The 19,374-nt window shown below is 46.5% G+C and overlaps 1 protein-coding gene across 2 annotated transcripts in view; it reads right to left on the bottom strand.

Annotated features, from left to right (window-relative positions):
* Positions 1-19,374, bottom strand: part of ZFHX3 (zinc finger homeobox 3) — a 246,768-nt gene that overhangs the window by 159,613 nt on the left and 67,781 nt on the right. The window lies entirely within an intron of this gene.

Genomic DNA, 19,374 nt, shown 5'->3' with positions numbered 1-19,374 from the left:
AAAGGAAAGAGGTTAGGAGGGCCGAGGCTAGGTCCCGCACAGAGCACTCTAACAGGCTTCCGTCCACACCCACAACAGAGACCGCGAGGGCCGCGGGGACCCCAGCGATCTCCCCATGCCGTCCAGCGAGCGCGCGGAAGGCGGGTGGCACCAGCGTCTTTAAGGCCAGGGTCTGCGGCACGAGTGGGGAGCACGGGGCAGGGGGGGCACACAGGAGACTCCCTCTTTGTCTTCGGACTGTCGGCTGCTCTACCCCCGGAGAGACCAGTTCGACTTTCCATTCTCTGCAAGCACAGCGTTCAAGTGAGGACGGGCCTCAAGCCACGGTGGAAGAGGAGGATGGTGTCACCTCGCCAGGCCAGGCCGAGGACACAGAGAGGCGGGCCGACGGCACACAGCTGGCCACCACCGAGTCACTGTTGGCTGACCGCACTGTCTGTGGGCCAAGGGACCACCAGGAAGGGACAGACGAGAGGAGGAGGATCGTGTACCCCCAGAACAAGGCCTGCGTGGGGGCACGCTGGCAGACTCAGAGGTGGAGCTGCTGTTGCGCTTACCGGCCACACGTCTAGTCTGAGAAGCTCAAAGGGCAGTGATGAGGGCTGCATGCTCAGACGTGCTCTGCAAGCCTGAACAGGACCTGTGGCTACATACGTCCTCTCTGGGTCTGGGAAGCACCATACCACTGACAAGCAGTAAAACTGAGGAGCTGAATGTAAAAACAGGCCCAACGTCACCCGGACACCGAAACAGCAGGCAGATCTCCAAAATCCCATCTCTTCCCCCCAAAACCCACAGAACATCCCCTGCTTGTGAGTGAGCTGGCTTCAGACTAAAAACGTGATGGTACAAAATCTGAGCTTGATGTATCTGGGAAGACTCAACTGGCCGGCTGCCCCTCCGGCAGCGTCATTTTTGCCCTGTCTGGATGGAGCCCAGTGACCACTGGTGTGGTGGTTTCTGCTGCCGGGGATCTCAGCGGCAAGCCGAGACAGCAGCTGGGCTCGGCCAGCCCCCGTTCCACACCTGCCCCGCAGTTATTAGTGGCTGCTCAAGCAGCTGTCCTTCAGCCCCAGGGCTCTTCTGTTTCGGGCTCCGAAGTGCCATGGAGCGGAGTCTGCCCTCTGAGACTTTGCATCCCCAGGGAGGGAGGCATCAGATCACCCGCCACCTCTCTGCTCCTGCGGTCACACCATCACATGCCTGCACGGATCCCACAGGCAACTCAGCCTCTTGTAATGGCCCTGATTGTTCGCCTGCAAATCCCCAGGCCACTCTCCCTCTGCCACCCCTCCCCAGGCCACGCCTCCTTCCTGGAGAACACTTGGCTGCTTCTCCGCCAACATCTCATTCATACACATCGGATGAAGGTTTTGGCTGGGTTTGGTCTCTCTCTTCCCCCACCCCACCCCCATCTTCCCATTCTTTTTTCATTTCTTGTTTCTTGACTGCACAGTGAGCCAACAGCTCCCCCTCGGGAAACGACAGGGAAGGCAGGTTTACCAAAAACTGGAAAAAATAACTTTTTGGAAGAACGTGTCCTGTTTTGTTCAAAACACACACACACAGACACTCCACTTCTCAAACTTATAACCTCCAAGTCCATTAACAACAAAGTTCCACGTACCTTAGAAAAGGCACATTGATTTTAAACAAAGATGACTACACTAAACCAAACCAAACAGCAAATGCAGTGGAACTTCAAAAGGCTTAGCTGGGATACAGGTGAGAATCCACGGTGGCTCTTAAAGATGCACCTGATTGGCTGGACGACATCTGATTGACAGCTCGGGCCCAAAAGGTTGGCAGGCTTGAAGGGGCGGGAGGGTTAACAGCCCGATTGTAAAATCAATGTCATAAATGCTTGGTAAGTTACAGGAACATGCTGGAAGGGGAGGCCACGATTGATAAAGGAGAACAGCTTTGATGCTTCACTAGGGACTTGTGTATCGACAGCAAAGCCAATCTCCTCTCCAGCCTGGGCTAGGCCAGAGAAACCTGCAAGTGTTTACCAATTAATTGGTGGGCTTTTCTTGCTCTGCTCTCTCCTACCACCACCACCTCCTCCTCATCCAGCTAAATGATTGGGACTTTTAAAAACTCGCCTAACTTGGTTTTCTATTCCCAAGCAAGAAGTGTCATGAAAGGATGACACTGGGGCCACCTCTGAAAGACAGATGATCCCGTGGTGGTGACACTTGCTCCAAAGAGAGGCCACGTGAGTTACCACTCATTCACAAGGAGTGGCAACAGCCCATTAAGACACCAGTTGGAAAGAAGGATCCCACTTCAGGATCAGACCTTCCTGAATTCAATGCCTGCTGGCCACGACAAGCAGAATCTTTTATAACCTTGCTAAGCAAAATGTGGCTGGGGACAAGTAGCAGCATTCTTCACCAGGGAGCCTGTGTAATGCAGACCCTCAGGCCCCACTCCAGATCAGAATCTGCATTTTAACATGTTTCCCCTGGGGACAGGCATTAAAGCTTGAGATGCTCTTTGCTTCACATCATCTTCACCAGATTGCCATCTTTTCCATGCTTAGTGCCTGGACTGCTAGGTAACCAGGCAGGGCCAATCTTGGATTCCCCCACCAGTCCCAGGGAGGTGTAAGGACGGGGTGGACCAGCAGGGACCTGAGGATAGAGATGAAGAAATCTCTTAAACCTGCCCAATCCTTTAAAGACCTCAGGCTATCCAGAACTCCCCCACCCAGCCAGCTGTCCCTCTCGCTCTGTTTATCAGCCAGTCAATAAGAAAAAGGTAGTTCTTACTTAAGAAGGCAGAAGTCAACCCGGCAGGTCGATCAGCACTCTGTCTGTAAACATGGTTTCCCGTAAAATCAATGATCTTCAGTTATAGAGGGCAGCCTGGGAACCCAGAGGGTCCCCACACAGCCCCAGCAGCAGCTCTATCCAGACTCCCACCCCCACCCATCCCTGGCTCTGCACCCCCTTCTTCATCCTTCACTCACACCAGGGCCAGCTCACACATCACAAACCCACAACTCTGTCTGCAGCCTGCTTCTCTTCTGATGCTTATGACCCCAAATTCCCTTATAAACACAGACACATTCTACTCAGGACTCCCCCCATGTTGTACTCAACATGGTTTTTGTGTTTATGTGCAGGGTTTTAAGAATTCAGTTAAATTTCAAAAGAGCACATCTTTCCTGTAAGACAGTCAAAGGGGAGACACAGGAGTGATCCAGTTATCTCCCATTCATTCTCTCTGCTTCATGTTTAAATCTCCCGTTTGAGAAGTCATCTTATACAGCAAAGTTCCAACATCTTCATCAAAGCCCCCACGCTTACTCCACACAAGTTACCATTCCCTTGGAACCGACCTGTAAAGCCCCCTGCATCTTTGCTAACAGCATTCTTTATTTTCCAAAGATTGTTTAAAACGATAAAACTGGGGCACCTGGGTGGCTCAGTGGGTTAGGCATCTGCCTGCAGCTCAGGATCCTGGGATGGAGCCCCACATCAGGCTCCCTGCTCGGTGGGGAGTCTGCATCTACCCTCTGCCCCTCCCCCTGCTTGGGCTCCCCACACACACCCCACCCCACCCCCGTCCAATAAATAAAATCTTTTCAAAAACTGAAAAAACTCCATACCACTGGGCCTACCACTAACAAAGTCATTCATCTCCCTCTTTCTACTGAGAAGATGTGAAAGGACAGTTTTGTTACATTCCTTTAAGGAGACAGGGCTGGGTATAATGCAACAGTTACTGAGAAGCTTGGAGGGGGCGCAGGGGAGGCAGGATATAGTTATTAGGGAGGGGAGGGGGTTCCTGCTGTTGCTCTAGCTCCCAGAGAATTAAACATGAACAGTCACACTGTGTAATTTTAAATTGTTAATTAGCACAGGGTTAATTAGGCGGTCCTTTCACAAGAGGCTGTTTGGCAGAAAACCAAGAAAAGAAACAAAAGGGAAGAAAGGAAAAACAAGAGAATCCAGACTGCGACAAAGCGTTGCCTCTGTGAGTAACCCACTGGGCATCGGCATGGGCATCGCCAGAGAGAAGTGACCCAGAAGGCGCACGATTCTCCAGAAGCAACCCGCGCTGCTGGAGGGCGAGTCAGGGAGCATCGCTGTCCTGAAGGCAATTTGACAATAGGTATCAAAAGCCTCAAAAAATGCACATGCTCTTTGACTCAGCAATTCCCCCATTTGAGGAAATGACCCAAGAGACGCACAGAGATAAAATATTACTCATCATAACATTCTTAACAGGAAAAATTAAAACCTGGCAAAACAAGGGCTCTCCAAATAAATTATAGTGCATAAAGTTCCATAAGACATTATAAAACATCACTGTTTAAAGAAACTACTTACAGGCGTGGGAAAATGCTCACAGCAGATGCTAAGTGAATGAAGCTCATATAGGTCTGCATATGGAAACACAGGAGATTTGTATCATAACTTTTAAAACAGTCATTGCTTGGGGATGAGATTATGGGTGACTTCATTTCCTCCTTTGTGCCTTTCTTTCCTTAAGCTTTTTAAAATTACAGCCATCGTAAGGGAAGCCATCACTTCTTGAATTAGGCATCACGTCAAAGCCTGTGGGTACTACACCACCTTCATAACTGCTATGTGAGGCAGGTGCTGCTTACATCCCCATTTTAGAGATGGGAAAACTGAGGTTGTACAAGTTATATAGCCTAAAAGCTAAAACCATCATCTGGCTGTGCAGTCTGTGTTCTGAGCCACCCCTATGACATTTTTCTTTTAGGTCTATTTTTTTTTAATTTATTCATGAGAGAGAGAGAGAGAGAGAGAGAGAGAGAGAGAGAGGCAGGCAGAGACACAGGCAGAGGGAGAAGCAGGCTCCATACTGGGAGCCCGATGCGGGACTCGATCCTAGGACTCCAGGATCGCGCCCTGGGCCAAAGGCAGGCACTAAACCGCTGAGCCACCCAGAGATCCCCTTAGGTCTATTTTTTTTAAAGAGAACTCCAGAACATCCTTATATCCAACACCCAAATTCAATCTTTACCTACCTGGGACTGTTCAAATATCACGGGAGTCTAGGACTGCTATGTAAACTACATGCCTATTCACACACATGCCCCTTTTTTTGGAGTGGTAGGGTGAGGGATGGAGAGTCGCCTGGAGGTCTTCACACAGAAGAGGTAACAAGAGTGGGGGTTGGTGTTCTAAGGAATTAAATGGCAGGCCCATTATCCTGACTTTTTTTTTTTTTAAGAAAAAGAGGCAGATTCCAGAGACCATAAACAGAAAAATGTATTCATTCATTATTCACTGTGCACCTACTACGTACAGATGCTAGGGAATCAACAACAAACACGATCCAGTGTACAGTGTTGTTGGGGAGAGACCACAAAGAAACAGAACATTAAGTGATGGAAAGTGCTCAGAAATAATATAAAGCAAGAGAAGGAGAAAGAATTACATATTTTGGATAAAGTGATATCAGGTTTTAAAAGATAAGTTGCAGATTATATAATGCAAGTTCCCCACAGTTATAGAACAGACTCAATGGTTGCTGAATAGCATCTGGGGGGGGGGGGGAGGAAATTTTTTTTTTTTAAGAGGTCCTGGGAAATTAGCAATTAGCTGTAGGTTCAGTAAGCACCATTCACATAAACTGAAAAATAGCTTCACAGAGATTCAATGATCTGAGAAATGCATTTGAGAGAACTTTTTGATTTTAATAAGGTATCCCAAAGTTTATCATATCTCGGTATCCAGGATACCAGAATGTCTTTCAGATAATAAAGTCTGTCTGACTGTATAGCTGGAAGATGCTATTTATTACCTAAAAGTATCCACTCAAATGTCAGCGTGTGTAGTGGCACGCCTCAACATCCTGTCTTGTCCCTGGTTCCCTATACTCACACCAACAACTTCATAGACGAGCACATGCAACATGATGTGAAGTACATATAGCTAAGAGGACTAAGTCCTACACCAAATGGTGGCATCCGGACTCAAAGTAAGATCTCAGCTAGGGGGAACGACTGGCCCCGAAAGACAAGATGAAATCCTGAGGCCCTGCATTTTAAGTTCATGCAATCAGTAAAACCAACAGAGATTGGAAGAGACTTGGATTGACCAGAGTTCATGCAAAGACTACCCGGGGGTGTTACTTCCCTATGAATTCAGTGGAAGCAACACACTGACTTGACAGCCAAAGATAGAGATGTGACCTCCGTGTATAGGACCACAGCATACCGGTGGAAACTCAGCAGCGTTCACCTCCCCAGCATTCTCTCTCTCTGCATGAAGAATGCTATGATCCACTCAAGAGAACCTTGTAAGAGGGGTGCTGACAAAGCAAAGCATGGTCAAGTGGCTGACCAGTGGAGGCTCAGAGAGAATAGGAGAGAGAACTTCCCATCATAGGGCAAGGCAGCTCTCTTCAACTACGCCTGCTACATACAGTGAGGATTAGTCACATTGTTCTATCTAGCTTCAGCATTTAACTACGGGTAATGAGGAGGAATTTAAGAGGAATTCGAGGTCAGTTTCAGAGAAATGAAAGTCTTTCTCAAGATTATTAAAGTTCTCTAACAGAATGTTGACTCTGTGAAATACCGCACTCTCTGGTTTCATGAATGGAAAACGGGATCTTGCTGTGGCCAGAAGGTTCCATCGGGCAGCCTCTCAGTCCCGTGAAAAGTGAAGATGTGTGGCTCATCCAATGGGTTCCTCAGTCAACTATAACCTCTTCTGTGATTCCACAGAAGCATTTTGCGTATGGAAAAACACAGCAATTGTGGGGTTATCACCCTGCTGTAAATCCATTGGCTGGTTTCCCTCTGCCACTCATTTGTTCCAGATCTCATCCATCTCCGTCTTCTCCGCATCCAAGACGTAATATGTACTTAATAAAAAACTGTAGGGAAAATTAAGGTGTTGGGAGAAATGATAATACTTGAAGAGGGGAAAACAAGATAATCCCTGAACATGTTCTGTTTCTTTATCTCTTAGTTGAAGAAGTATCTTTCTCCACTAAATGGCCTCCTTGAAGCCCCATCTAGGGCTCCTTGAAGAAATGGCCAGTTCTTGGCCTGGGGACAGGGAGAGTGCAAGATGAGCCTGAAGCATCTGTTTGAGCAAGAACCTAAGGAAGTGCTCTAAGAAGGAGGAGAGTATGCTAAAAAGGTCACAGGAGAGGGTTGGAGGGGCCCTCCCTTGCTCAAACTGGGACAATTTGAGCGAGAAGATGATGCCAGCCAGGGTTTACAACCCAACGTATAAAAATTAGAATCCGTAATTGCATAGTTTTCATAATTTTTTTTGAAACTGTGGGATTAGGGAAAGTTCTTCCTTCGAACAGAAATCCAACGAATAAATACAGAGGGAATTACGGAGTTAGAAAATCACCATTTGGTAACCATCATCATAATAATCCACTCAGGGAAGAATCAATGGATACTCAAACTGGTGGATGAAAGTTTGCATAGTAACAGGATACTGACACAGTCTCCAAGTATCTCCCCACAAGACACTTATTAATTACAGAAGGAAAAACAATAACTTTACAGTGGAGAAACCTGGCAGCCACCACCTTCACCACATGATCAAAGTTAACATCACCAGGAATGAGGCAAATAGACATCATGTGCCTCCCGAGAGGATACACGGAGAACACAACATCCCTTCCCTGACATTCCTGCCAAAAATGCAAAACCTGAATCTAATCATGAGGGAACATCAGACAAATCCAAATTGAGGACAGTCTACAAAATGTCCTATGCTCTCCAAATATGTCAGCAACATGAAACAGAAAGACTGAAGATTCAGATTAAAGGAGATTAAAGAGACATGACAAATGAACACAACACATAATCTGGATTTTCTTTTCCCTATAAAGGGCATAATTGGGGCAACTGGCAAAATCTGAATAAGGTCTATAGGTCAGATAATCGTCGTAGATGCCTGTTAATTTTCTAGTTTTGGTAACTATGGCGTGGTTATAGGCGAGAATGTCTCTTTTAGGAAAAAAAAACCACGCAGATCTATTTAGAGATGATGTTTCAGTTTTCAAATGGCTTAGGAGAAATCAGCAAGAGCGTGTGTGTGTATATACACACATACGTACGTATAGACAGAATATGAGATACCGTTAACATGAGGTCTGACTCAAGGGTATACGAGAATCCTTTGTTCTGTTATTACAACTCTCCTGTACATCTAAAATTATGTCGAAACAAGGAGGAAAAAGTGATTGTCCAGTGCAAGACTTTCTGTATTGAACCACCAAAAATACACGTGATCCCCATATCCTTCTCTTCATGTGAAATTCATTGCTGGCACATCTCCAGGCAAGCAGCAGGCTGCAAGGCTAGACAGGAAGGTACAGACAGGTATAGACAAACCTAGAAACCTGGGCTTCCCTTCCCCTAAAAGAGAGGATCTAGACAGAGCTTTCTAGCTAGAGAAGACCAATGACCATTCTAACTTGGGCAGAATTTCAAGTAACACAACGCTGATAGACATTTACCCAAGACATCAGTGATGTTGGATCAGGGCACATTTCCCTAACTTGGTGAATGCTGTTCTAAAAATAAAGACCAGGACAGCCACCGTAAAAAAGAACCCCCACAACCTACAGACGGTGAGCACTGATAAATCTAGATTAAAACATGCAGGAGAGAAAAATACACAGCAACGAATAAACCATTCCCACGTCTCCCCGCCCCCCCCCCCCAAAACACCCAAAGGCAACCCAGATTCTGAGATAAGTAGGAAACTCATTCAAGGGACAAAGAAATAATACCCTCATCTGTTTAACTTAAAATCTACTGAAGAACCATATCCAATTCCATTCTATGCTTTCTACAATAACTGTATTTGTATATTGCCACTGTGTAGAAGTCAGTAAGTGTGAAACTATGAAACGGTGAGATTCCATCTGCTTAGTAGCAATTTCCCAGTAGCCTTAAGAATTATTCTGTAACTATGGCAAGGTCAGAGAACACACACGTGCTTGAACAGGTCCCTCGTGCTGCAGGAGGTCCACTGCATGTAAGACCCACAGAGTCATCCAGGCCCTGGGCTTCATGTTTGCTAATGAGTGCATCTGTGCTCTTTCCAGCGTGAACATAAATCAGCCTGGAAGTGAAAACTGCTAGCTCAGTCCATTCTACAGGGAATCCACAACTACCACGATATTCTGGTTACAGTCAAGTCGTAGGGGGAGGAGAGGGGAGGAAGACGGCGTTGTAAGATCTGAAGCAGAGGCAGGTGAGGAATCCACTCTGTTGTTTTGGAAAAAATGAGCTGGTACTTGAGGAATACAATTTCTTACCAACTATGTGGACGCATACACAATGTGACAACGACCAAAGCCATGAACACAATAATAAAAAAGCAAAACTACCCAACTATTCCTTAGAATGCTTGTTCTGAAAAATTACCTGGGGCAATTCAACCTGTTATTCAAGTAACTGGATCCCAGCACTTAGGTACTTAACCTCAGTGCCCATCCTCCTTGCGCCTTTCCACCATATCTTGAAGACAGATGACTAGCATCTTTGGCCATCACTGGCCTGAATGGTTCTCTCCTGATCTAGATTTAATGAAGCACTGATTTCCCCCCGCCCCAGATGTCAAACAGCACCTCCTTTCACCAAACATAGCAGCTACCCTACTATCCTACTGCATCAGCCGCCCCTCCTACCTGGCAGGTGCACAGCGTACCCACCCCATCTTTATCCATCCCCTGCTGTGTTCCCAGCTAAATGGGATACCGTCCCACGCTAACTGTAACCAACTACTTCACTGTTTTCTCTGCCAGTACCCCAAACGTTTCATCTCCTCCCAATTTCCTCAAAATCCCTCTCAAAAGATCCTATTTCTGATCTCTCCATTCTTGCTGCTGGGCTGCAGAGCAAAAGCTAGGAGAAGATGTAAAAATGTGCCATCTGGGCGCATTACAGTTTCAATCTGGCATCTCATGATGTTAAATTTATTTTAAATAATTTCTCCTGATTAAAGTAGTGTGAGTTCATTATAAAAAAAAATGGATATGTGCAGAAAGATTCACTAGCTAAAAGAAAAATCACCTATAATTCCACCAGCCAGAGAGTCATAGTTTTTAGGGTTTTTTTTTTTTCCTCTGCATGCCTAGAGATGCAGATCTTTTTTTGCCAACCTCAGATCACACTGCTCCTTATGGGAGCCACCCTTTTAATTAACTTCAGCTTGCATAAAAGTTTCCCATGACATTAGATATCCTTCGTATATTGGCATCAATGGCCACACAGGCACTGCGGCCTCTGGACATAGCATCATTTCACCAAATTCTATTACTGGACTTTTAGGTAATTCCTAAGTACTTTGCTGTTACTGCTGCAATATATTCTTATAAATCTTTGTAAATATGTTAACAAAATAATACAAATAAATAACAGTTCCCCTGCTTCCCACTTGGTAGGATAGGCATGGTTCTAAGCATTTTTTAAAATACACATCATTTCACTGATCCTTGCAACAACCCATTTTACAGAGGAAGGAGCTGTGGCTTTAGGTGAAGTAGCTTATGTAAGTCACAGACTAGCTAAGTCGCCTCTGAAAGTAGGTAAGCCTTTCCTCCTGTTGTAAAACCTAGGATCTTAGTTGTGACATTACACCTCTATTTCCTTAGGACATATTTCTGGAAGTGGAATTGCTGGCCTAAAAGCTAGCAATAGGTAAGGCTTCCCAGTCTGCCCCCTAGGAAAGCCCTTCCAACTCATGCTCAATGGCACATGAGCATTTATTTCCCTGCCCCTTCATCAATAGTGGGCATTATTATGCTTTAAAAAAAAATAATTTTGCCAGGCAAGAAATGATACCTCATTTTAACTTAGATTTTTTGCTTATAAGACATGGCCCATTTGTATTTCTTTTGTGAATTGTCTGTTACTTCTACTGCAGGGGTGTACGGTCCTTTTTTGATCATTAATAAGAGGGCTTTGTGGTATTTTACTGGTGATATCTCCTGCTCGGCTCTCTACCATATTCCCCTACCCTTGAGCTCCTGGATGAGAGTTTGACCCACTTGCATCGCCAATTCAGACAACACTCTCCCTTTGCTTCCAACAATCTGTCCTCAGCTCCTTCAAACAAGTGGAATCTGCCCTCTGCTTCATTCCCCCCACACCAATCTTGTACAGCCAGATGAGTTTTTCCTCTTCTATGAGTTTAGAGAGACATCTACTGCACTTCTCAAGTTCTGCCGTACAGTGGATCCAACTGTGCAGCTCAGTGACGGTACACACGGCTGCCAGGCCCTCCCAGAAGGCAGGATCACGGGCTCTCTGGACATAACGTCAGGTGGGTCAGAAGGCCCTATGTCTCCAAGATTTTGTCCTCTCTACAAAGTCACTGATGCCCTCCTCAGGGCAGCCAGTGGCTTTTCTTCTACTTTCAACATCTTCAATCTCTCCCTGCATTCAAAACTGCCAACCACCCCACCCTGAGATCACCCCTTCATTTCCCTGGCATGCTTCTTTGGCTCTCCTCCTCTCTAATCTCTTCACTGCCTGTCCCTCTTCCCATTCCTACAGCTCTGCACTTTTCCACTTATTTGATAAGATTCCCTATTATTGAACCCACAGAAACCTCTCCTCTCGTTCTCCTCCAGCATTTAACCATCATGTTCTCCACCCTCCTTGGCTCTCTGCTCTTATCTCTGTACATCGACTACCTTAACTACTTCTGTGGTTTCAATTACTGAAATTATCTGTTGACTCCCCAAACAAGAATATCCATTCCTGACTTATCGCTTGCATATGGGCCTCATACTTTCAGCAGACCACAAGATGTCTGTAAGTGGCCAGTCTCCCATTACTCGACACTCAGCAGGGCTCAACACGGTTGAAAGGAAGTGCCCCTCACTGACCAACCAGTCTGGTCTTGCTCCCTCCTGGTACTATCTTTGACTCCAGAAAATAGAAAAGAATGATCAGTCTAGCCTTCCCAATGTCATATCCATGTGGTGCTTTTCTCCCCCACAAGAGCCAACCACCAAAGTATTCATCCTTACACTCTCCATACTGGTTTTCAAACACTCTAGAATCTACCCCGAGGCCACTAGTCAATCATCTCTCCTGCTTCCCTTCAAGAAAAGAGTCTCTTGCCCATCATCTCCACATTTTTATGCATTCTTGCTGCTGTCCCTGCAGCCCTAGGCCCTTTGGATGTGTTTTCTCTTCCTCAACATTTACCCGAACCTTGGACATCCTTTAAGAAGCTTAAGTTCCACCACACAGGCAATAAAACCCTCTCTGATCACTGGAGCCCATGAAGTTCTGTCTCCTCTTGGTACTACCACAGTCAATCATCACCACACTGCCACTGCACTGTCGCTCCTTGTTTCACCGGGGTTGCTTTTAGCTCTACAACCTAACCATAAGCAGCTTGAGGGCAAAAATCCGCTTGAGGGCAAAAATCGGCTGTATTACCGCTTGCCTCTTAGCGCAATGCTGAGCACGCAATATGGACAAAAACTTGATAAATAGCAGGCTTTCTCTTTCTAGGAAACACCAGAAGTAACAGCAGGAGCATGTTGATCCCAATGTGACATGGAATTAATCACCAAGGACCTAATCATCCTAATTCTGAGGCTCAGGCAAATTCTTGAGTACTTTACCATTTTGTGGTTCATAGTGTCAATTTCCTTTTCCAGAATAGAAGGTCTGAGATCTACAGAGGCAGCCTCATTCTGGCTCCCTTAAACAGCTGGTCAATGAAACAGAAATCCAGGAAGCCAAGCAAATCCCTAAGTACAATTCTGTTTTGGGGGGAGGGGAGAGGGGGAGGGGGAGTCAGGCATGGACTATATACCAGTGATGGCATACAAGGTTACTGCCTCATGGCAAGTGTTATCAGAGCCATGCTCACTAGTTTACTAGGACAAGGAGTCTACTAGGGTTCTTGAATTCTTACTAGGGAGTTCTTTGCAGAACATTTAATTGGAAGAGCAGGTGTACCTGTTGTAGCTCAGGGCTGCACAGACCCAAGAGAAACCAACTTGGGCAGATTCTTTGTTTGCACTTGCTGTTTCGGAAAGGAATGCAAGTAGAAGCAGCCACGGGCCTTAAGCTTCCTTTTATACAGATCTGATCTATGTGGGAACAGATGAATTCCACGTCACAGCTGCTTTCCTCTGGTCTGTGGCAGCACCTAGGAAATACCACCCAGCTTTTCTGGATGGAGGAGAGCCATGCTCTCCAGTAACTCCGCCACCGCCTGTTGTAGCCAGGACAATCAGAAAGCTCAGTACAGGTGCAATGAGTGGTGGCCTTGGGGAAGGAAAGGCCCCTTCAACGAGCATCTCTAAAATGCCTCTGTAAAAGGAGTGTCTTTCCCTCCTACCAGGAAGAAAGCCGCCACCCGGCGGTGGGGGGGGGGGGGGGGGGGGGGGGGGGGGGGGTTGGTGGTGGCCTCACCAGCAGCAGCGCACTCTGGCACAAGGCTCCGGAACTGGCATCATGACAAAACAAACAAGAGTTGCCCTTCGAAGGCTCATTATGGGGCTACACACACACACACACACCACACCACACACCACACAGCCTCTCACCAATGCCCTCACAGCAAGTTCTTCAGATCTTCCCTGGCTCGTTAGCATAAACAGCTTTTTCAGTGGCAGGGAGAAAAGAGGCACCATCAATGGGGGCAGGAATGGAAACTAAAGAGCCGAGCCATGGCCAAGGGCATGAAGAGGGGATCACCATGCAAAGGCAACACTGCCACGAAGGTTGTCCCAGGAAGGGCGTGTCTTGACCGGATGCCCTTAGATTCCTCTCCTGGGTGAGTTTTGCCAAGCATCCCCCCGCAACTTCGTATTTGGAGGGCACACATGTAGACAGTGATTCTGTCTCAGAATTCCTCCTCAGCTGCTCCATCTTACCCAACTGGAGATGTGAGAAGCGCATTATTTCATGCTGGGTAGTCCTTGAATCCTGGCGGCCAGAGGAGCTATTGCACATTTTAATTCCCTTCCTTAGGGTGGAATAGAAAAGCAGCAAGAGCAGCCATCGGGACCCTGGATGACAGCGAGGCAGCCTGAAGAGGTGCCGTCTGTTTGCACTTTGAGGTGGCTTGAAGCATTTGCAAATTCCATAGCTTAAAACACAGCTGGGTGGGTATGAAACCGAATGACACGTCCTATTCTTCACAGCCCCTTCTCCATCCCACGTGGTATTTGGAAATCCATTATGCGCACTGTTACTTTTAGTCAAGAAAAACAGATTGAGACACATTTACCATTGGCCACTTCAAAGAGTGGCCCTGGGAATTCGGCAGAACAACAAAGGGAAATTTCTTCTTCAAGTACAAGGATCCAAGAGTTCTCACTTCCTTAACCCTCCGGAAGCCACCCCAAGAACTAAGTGACTGTGGGTAATAATTACACCCTCTCAAAAACAGTTAAAAAAAAAAAGTTCCCAGATGGTCTTTCTCCTCTTGCTACTCCAAAATCTGCTTTTGAGTCAATAGCTGCTGTGAAGCCTCACCAACATCCACGTTAAATAGTCCTTGGATTAATTATGCTTGAAAGTCTCTTTTCCAAGCAATGCTAAGACCAAACAATTGAGTTTGGGAATGAGTGTGGTTATATATTTTTCCTTAATGGCTTCCTGAACACCCTGGTTAGGTCTGATCCCCAGGGGCGAATTGCCAGTTCAAGTCATAAAATGTGATCAATGTAGATCAAGACCCTGGGCTGAGTGTCTGAGATGAGAGAGGAGAAACGTATTTGTACAAACACACAAATGTATGAAGAACGCACATTAGCAAGAACGAACATCAGCTTCCGTCCTGACCACGCACCACCTCTCCTTTTGCCCCTCGAGAGAACTGAGCTCATCCCACCAAAACTTCCAGACGGGAGTCCTCATCTTGGACAGCGCTCGAGCAAGAGGAAGTTCTAGAAACTCTTCCTGCATCTCCAGAAGATCTCCCATATTAAGTCAGGCTAAAATCAAGGAAATCCAACCTGGCCAGTAAACGGACCACAATAATACAGAGGCTACTGGGGTTCTGACTCTACAGGTCTCAGTTTTAAGCTCCTGCACAGAATGCTTAGCCCAAAACTCTCTAACTGCTCTAATGATTTTTGCTCGTTCACATGACAAATATTTATGGAGCGCTTACAATATACACAGCATCCTTCCTAGCAATAGAGTCCTACTCGCTTGCTCTCATCAGAGTCCAGGCGTGGGAGATAAGAACCTGGATGGTGACGATCGGGACACTGGTAGGGACAGATTCGGCACTTCCCATGGCCACTGGATTCACCCTATCAACACCATTATCTAGATTACTGCTGCCCGCCATTCCAGAGTCTTCTTGCTCTTCTGCCAGAATCTGTCCTTCTACTAACCAGATGGGCTCAGTGATGATCTCTGATGTCCACTGCACTTAAAGCCATGGTTCAACTATTGCAACACATGGTTTGGCAAGTTGTGCCATCGCCCTGAGACCCTACAGCACTGCAGACACTGCAGCCCCCACTTTCCCCTCTTGGGGGTCCCACCCTCAATCCACACGGAAGTCAGCAATTAAAGGAAGAGCAGGGATGTCTAAGGTCAGCCATTTCCCAAAAGCGCGGAACTGTCCCCACCCCTGGGATGAAGGGAATGCCAAACTGCCAGCATCAATGCAATGGCCTTCACACAAGCACCTATTTTCCTTTGACGCTGTCAAGGTGATACGAGATGATACGATGCCACTTCTACTGGCTCCTCGCAGGTGATCTAACAGGTTTCCCATATCCTCACCTGGCCTTTCTATTCCCCCCCTTCCTGGTTTCTTTGGCCTCAGCTCCTCCTTAGGCTAGACTCAATGACTCTATAAGCTCCACACACTTAAGTGGGAGAATGTTCCAGAGGCAGTGTTCATTCTCTCCCAATCTTTATCAAGAGGTGCTCGGGTTGGTGTCTGCCCATGTTCACTGCAGTCCACAGGGGCAGGTCTTATTCTCAATACGACCGATAAAAACTAAAGCATCAAATCTACGAATTCGAATGAACCAGCTTTACAAAGTCTAGTCACCAACCTTAACTCGGCCTCCAGCTCTTCCCTGCCCATCTGGTTCCTTGTCGCAGGCCAGTGGGAGATGCTTAAGTGCCTGGAATTGCTCTGGTGTCTACCTGCGGGCCTCTCAGGAGAGGGGAAAAAAACCAAAACAAAAGCCACCCCAGAATATGCCTAGCGCACAGCAAGTCTACTGACCTCAGAAGTAGGGCAGGAAAAACCCTGGCATAATTTTAAATCATCCACATGGAAGGGGTGGAGAGACTGTCCAGGGAGATGTGAGAGGGAAAAAAAAAAAAAAAAGAACGAAGAAAAAAGACTAGGAGTCTCTCTCTCTCTCTCTCTCTTTTTTTTTTATAAAGGGAATCTTTCCTAAGCATTCACCACCCAGTCCTTTCTGCCTCCGGGATGGAAAGTGTTACTCAGCTGCAAGGCCTCTTGCTAATTGTGGGTTTTTATTTTTATTTCCTATTACCCTCTCGCACGCCTGATGAGATTATTTTACCGGAACTGACACAGCTGGAAGCAGCAGGCGTACGTGGAGCCTCTGAGGAGGTGATGCAATTTCATTTTCATTGATCAGAAATCAGCAGGGCAGTAAGTGATGGGAAATTCCATTAGAAGAAAACTTGCAAGCCATGAGCCTCAACTTCCTTGCCACACCCAAGACCCCCCAGGGGTCTCGCCTTCCTCTGGACTAAGTCCGCACAGAGCAGGGGATCTGAAGCGCTCTCTTCAATGTGGCAATGAGAAGATAAATGCCACGCTGCTGGCTCGGGACCAACAACAGGACTCCTTCAGCCAACAAGGACATCTCGGTTCTTCTTTATCAATTACAGAGAAGTTTCCCAGGGACCCTGAATAGGAGTGCTCAACATCAAGTTCCAAAGTCCCTCAAAGCCAATGCTGAAAGGATCCTTTCCCAAGTGTCAACCAGCAAGAAAAGAGAAGGCCACTACACAATAGTTAAATATAATCCCCAACCACTCGTGGAAATCTTCCTGAAGGCACCTACCATTTCTGAGCGCCTACTGTGTGCCAGGCACTATGGTAGGTGCCCAGCACGTACAAACTCTGAGCCTCCCCTCACACTCCAGGACAAACATCCATCCCTCTTCTCTCCTGGACAGTCAAGGAGGCAGAGTTCCAGGGAGGGGAGGGAGAGAGCCAGCGGGGACCAATGCCTTACTGAGGGTTAGCAAGGGAAGGCTGAGTGAGTGTCGGTGAGAAAACCTGCTCACTCACACTAGAGTCTTAAGAGAAGCTGCAGCACATCTGACTTCTAGTCTACTTTTTTTCTGGAGATTGCAGTTGACAGATTCTGATCCATTCATCTCCATCATCCCAGACGTCCCAACAACAGCCCTGTGTCCAGGGCCAGAACCAGAAATGAACTTCGGAATGCATAGAATGGCTACTGCTGGGGCAGCCCTGGTGGCTCAGCGGTTTAGCACTGTCTGCAGCCCAGGGTGTGATACTGGAGACCGTGGATCGAGTCCCACGTCAGGCTCCCTGCGTGAAGCCTGCTTCTCCCTCTGCCTGTGTCTCTGCCTCTCTCTCTCTCCTCTCTGTGTATACTCATGAATAAATAAATAAAATCTTTTAAAAAAAAAAAGAATGGCTACTGTTTTAGCAGTTAAGATCCCCCCCACTCCCAACTGTTGGCCCAGCAAATATTGCTTCACTCACCAAAGGCCTATGGAAAACACACACACACACACACACACACACACACACATCAAGGAGCTACTTAGGAAGACAAGTTCTATAAAAAAAACAAAAACAAAAACAAACAGAAAAACATCACCAGCTGAGTGGCTTACCAGACTTCCTTCGACTGTTTTGCTATATGAATCGTGAATCAGAGCAGAACCAGGGGACTGTCACAAAATTAACACTGCTCCAAACAACGCTTGGCTACTAAAATAGGAAACTTTTAAATGCAAAAGCGATGACAGGAGGTCAAACCAAAATCTTTCAGTAAGCTTTTTTTGAGCATCTAACCTGTGGCTGAACAAAACAAATGATACATAAGAAAGGGGCCCCTGGCCTCCACCAGCATAGAGACTAAATCTCAGAGTCACGTAAGAACACCCCACACGCGGGATCCCTGGGTGGCGCAGCGGTTTGGCGCCTGCCTTTGGCCCAGGGCGCGATCCTGGAGACCCGGGATCGAATCCCACGTCAGGCTCCCAGTGCATGGAGCCTGCTTCTCCCTCTGCCTATGTCTCTGCCCCTCTCTCTCTCTCTCTCTCTGTGACTATCATAAATAAATAAAAAAAAAAAAATTAAAAAAAAAAGAACACCCCACACGCATTTATTTATACTGCTTACAAGAATGTACAATACTACATCAGAGCCAAAACTGAGGCCAGAGCAAGAGAAGAAAGGGGAAAAAAACAAGAATGGAGGAAAATATGAGCCAAAAATGAAGCTTGAATGTATGTATAGAGTAATAGACCAGCACACTGGGCAACAGATTGGTCTCTAAACTTTCTAAGTCCAGAAAGGAAAAAAAAAAAAAACACAAACATAATAACCTTGTTTTAGGTACACCACTCACAGCAACCAAAAGAAAAAGAACAAGCCAACCGCTCAATATTTAGCACCAATAAATTCTCAATTAAAGAAACTGGGATAAGGACTGGTAGCGAGAGGCGCCTCCAGCCCTGTGACTCTCTGCAGAGGTCCTAATGAGAATGCTGGAGCTGGAAACCTTTCAGTCTTACAGCCTCCTTTGATGGACAAGAATAATGACCCCAGAGGGTGTTGGTGGTTTGCCCAAGGTCAGAGAGCTCGTCAGTGGCAGAGCTAGGAAGAGGACCTGGGTCTATCTTCATACTAACAATGCTCTTCCTACCACACATAGCTATTCCTCATTATCCCTCTAAATCCATGGGCTGGTTGGATGGGAGAAGCAGGGCATATATGGAGGCTGGATTTGGGCAGGGGGGTGGTTGCTGTCTCCAGGTAAAGAGACCTAAGACTCCAGATACACCAGAGACTTCCTATGGATACCAATTTTAACAAACCAACTGTAAAAAGCCATTCTGGGGACAGTCAGATCATTCTAAAAAGTGATTTAGGATTCAATGATGTTAAGAATCTGTTAATATTGCTATGTAAATGCAGTATTATTGTCACCTAAAAAAAAAAAAACAGTAAAGTCACATGATACCTTTAATTGGACTTAAAATCCAAGCCAATGAGCAAAATGATTAAACGAATCTAACAAAAAGTGAACTGTTAAGTCTAGATGATCTGTGCATTCTATTATCCCATGTTTACAAAATGCATGTTTTTCTTTAAAAGAAGCAAGCTCAGGCAGCCTGGGTGGCTCAGCGGTTTAAGCACCCAGGGCATGATCCTGGAG

This window comes from Nyctereutes procyonoides, unplaced genomic scaffold, assembly GCF_905146905.1.
Source record: "Nyctereutes procyonoides isolate TBG_1078 unplaced genomic scaffold, NYPRO_anot_genome, whole genome shotgun sequence".
Classification (NCBI taxonomy): domain Eukaryota; kingdom Metazoa; phylum Chordata; class Mammalia; order Carnivora; family Canidae; genus Nyctereutes; species Nyctereutes procyonoides.
This window is presented reverse-complemented; position numbering and strand designations above follow the sequence as displayed.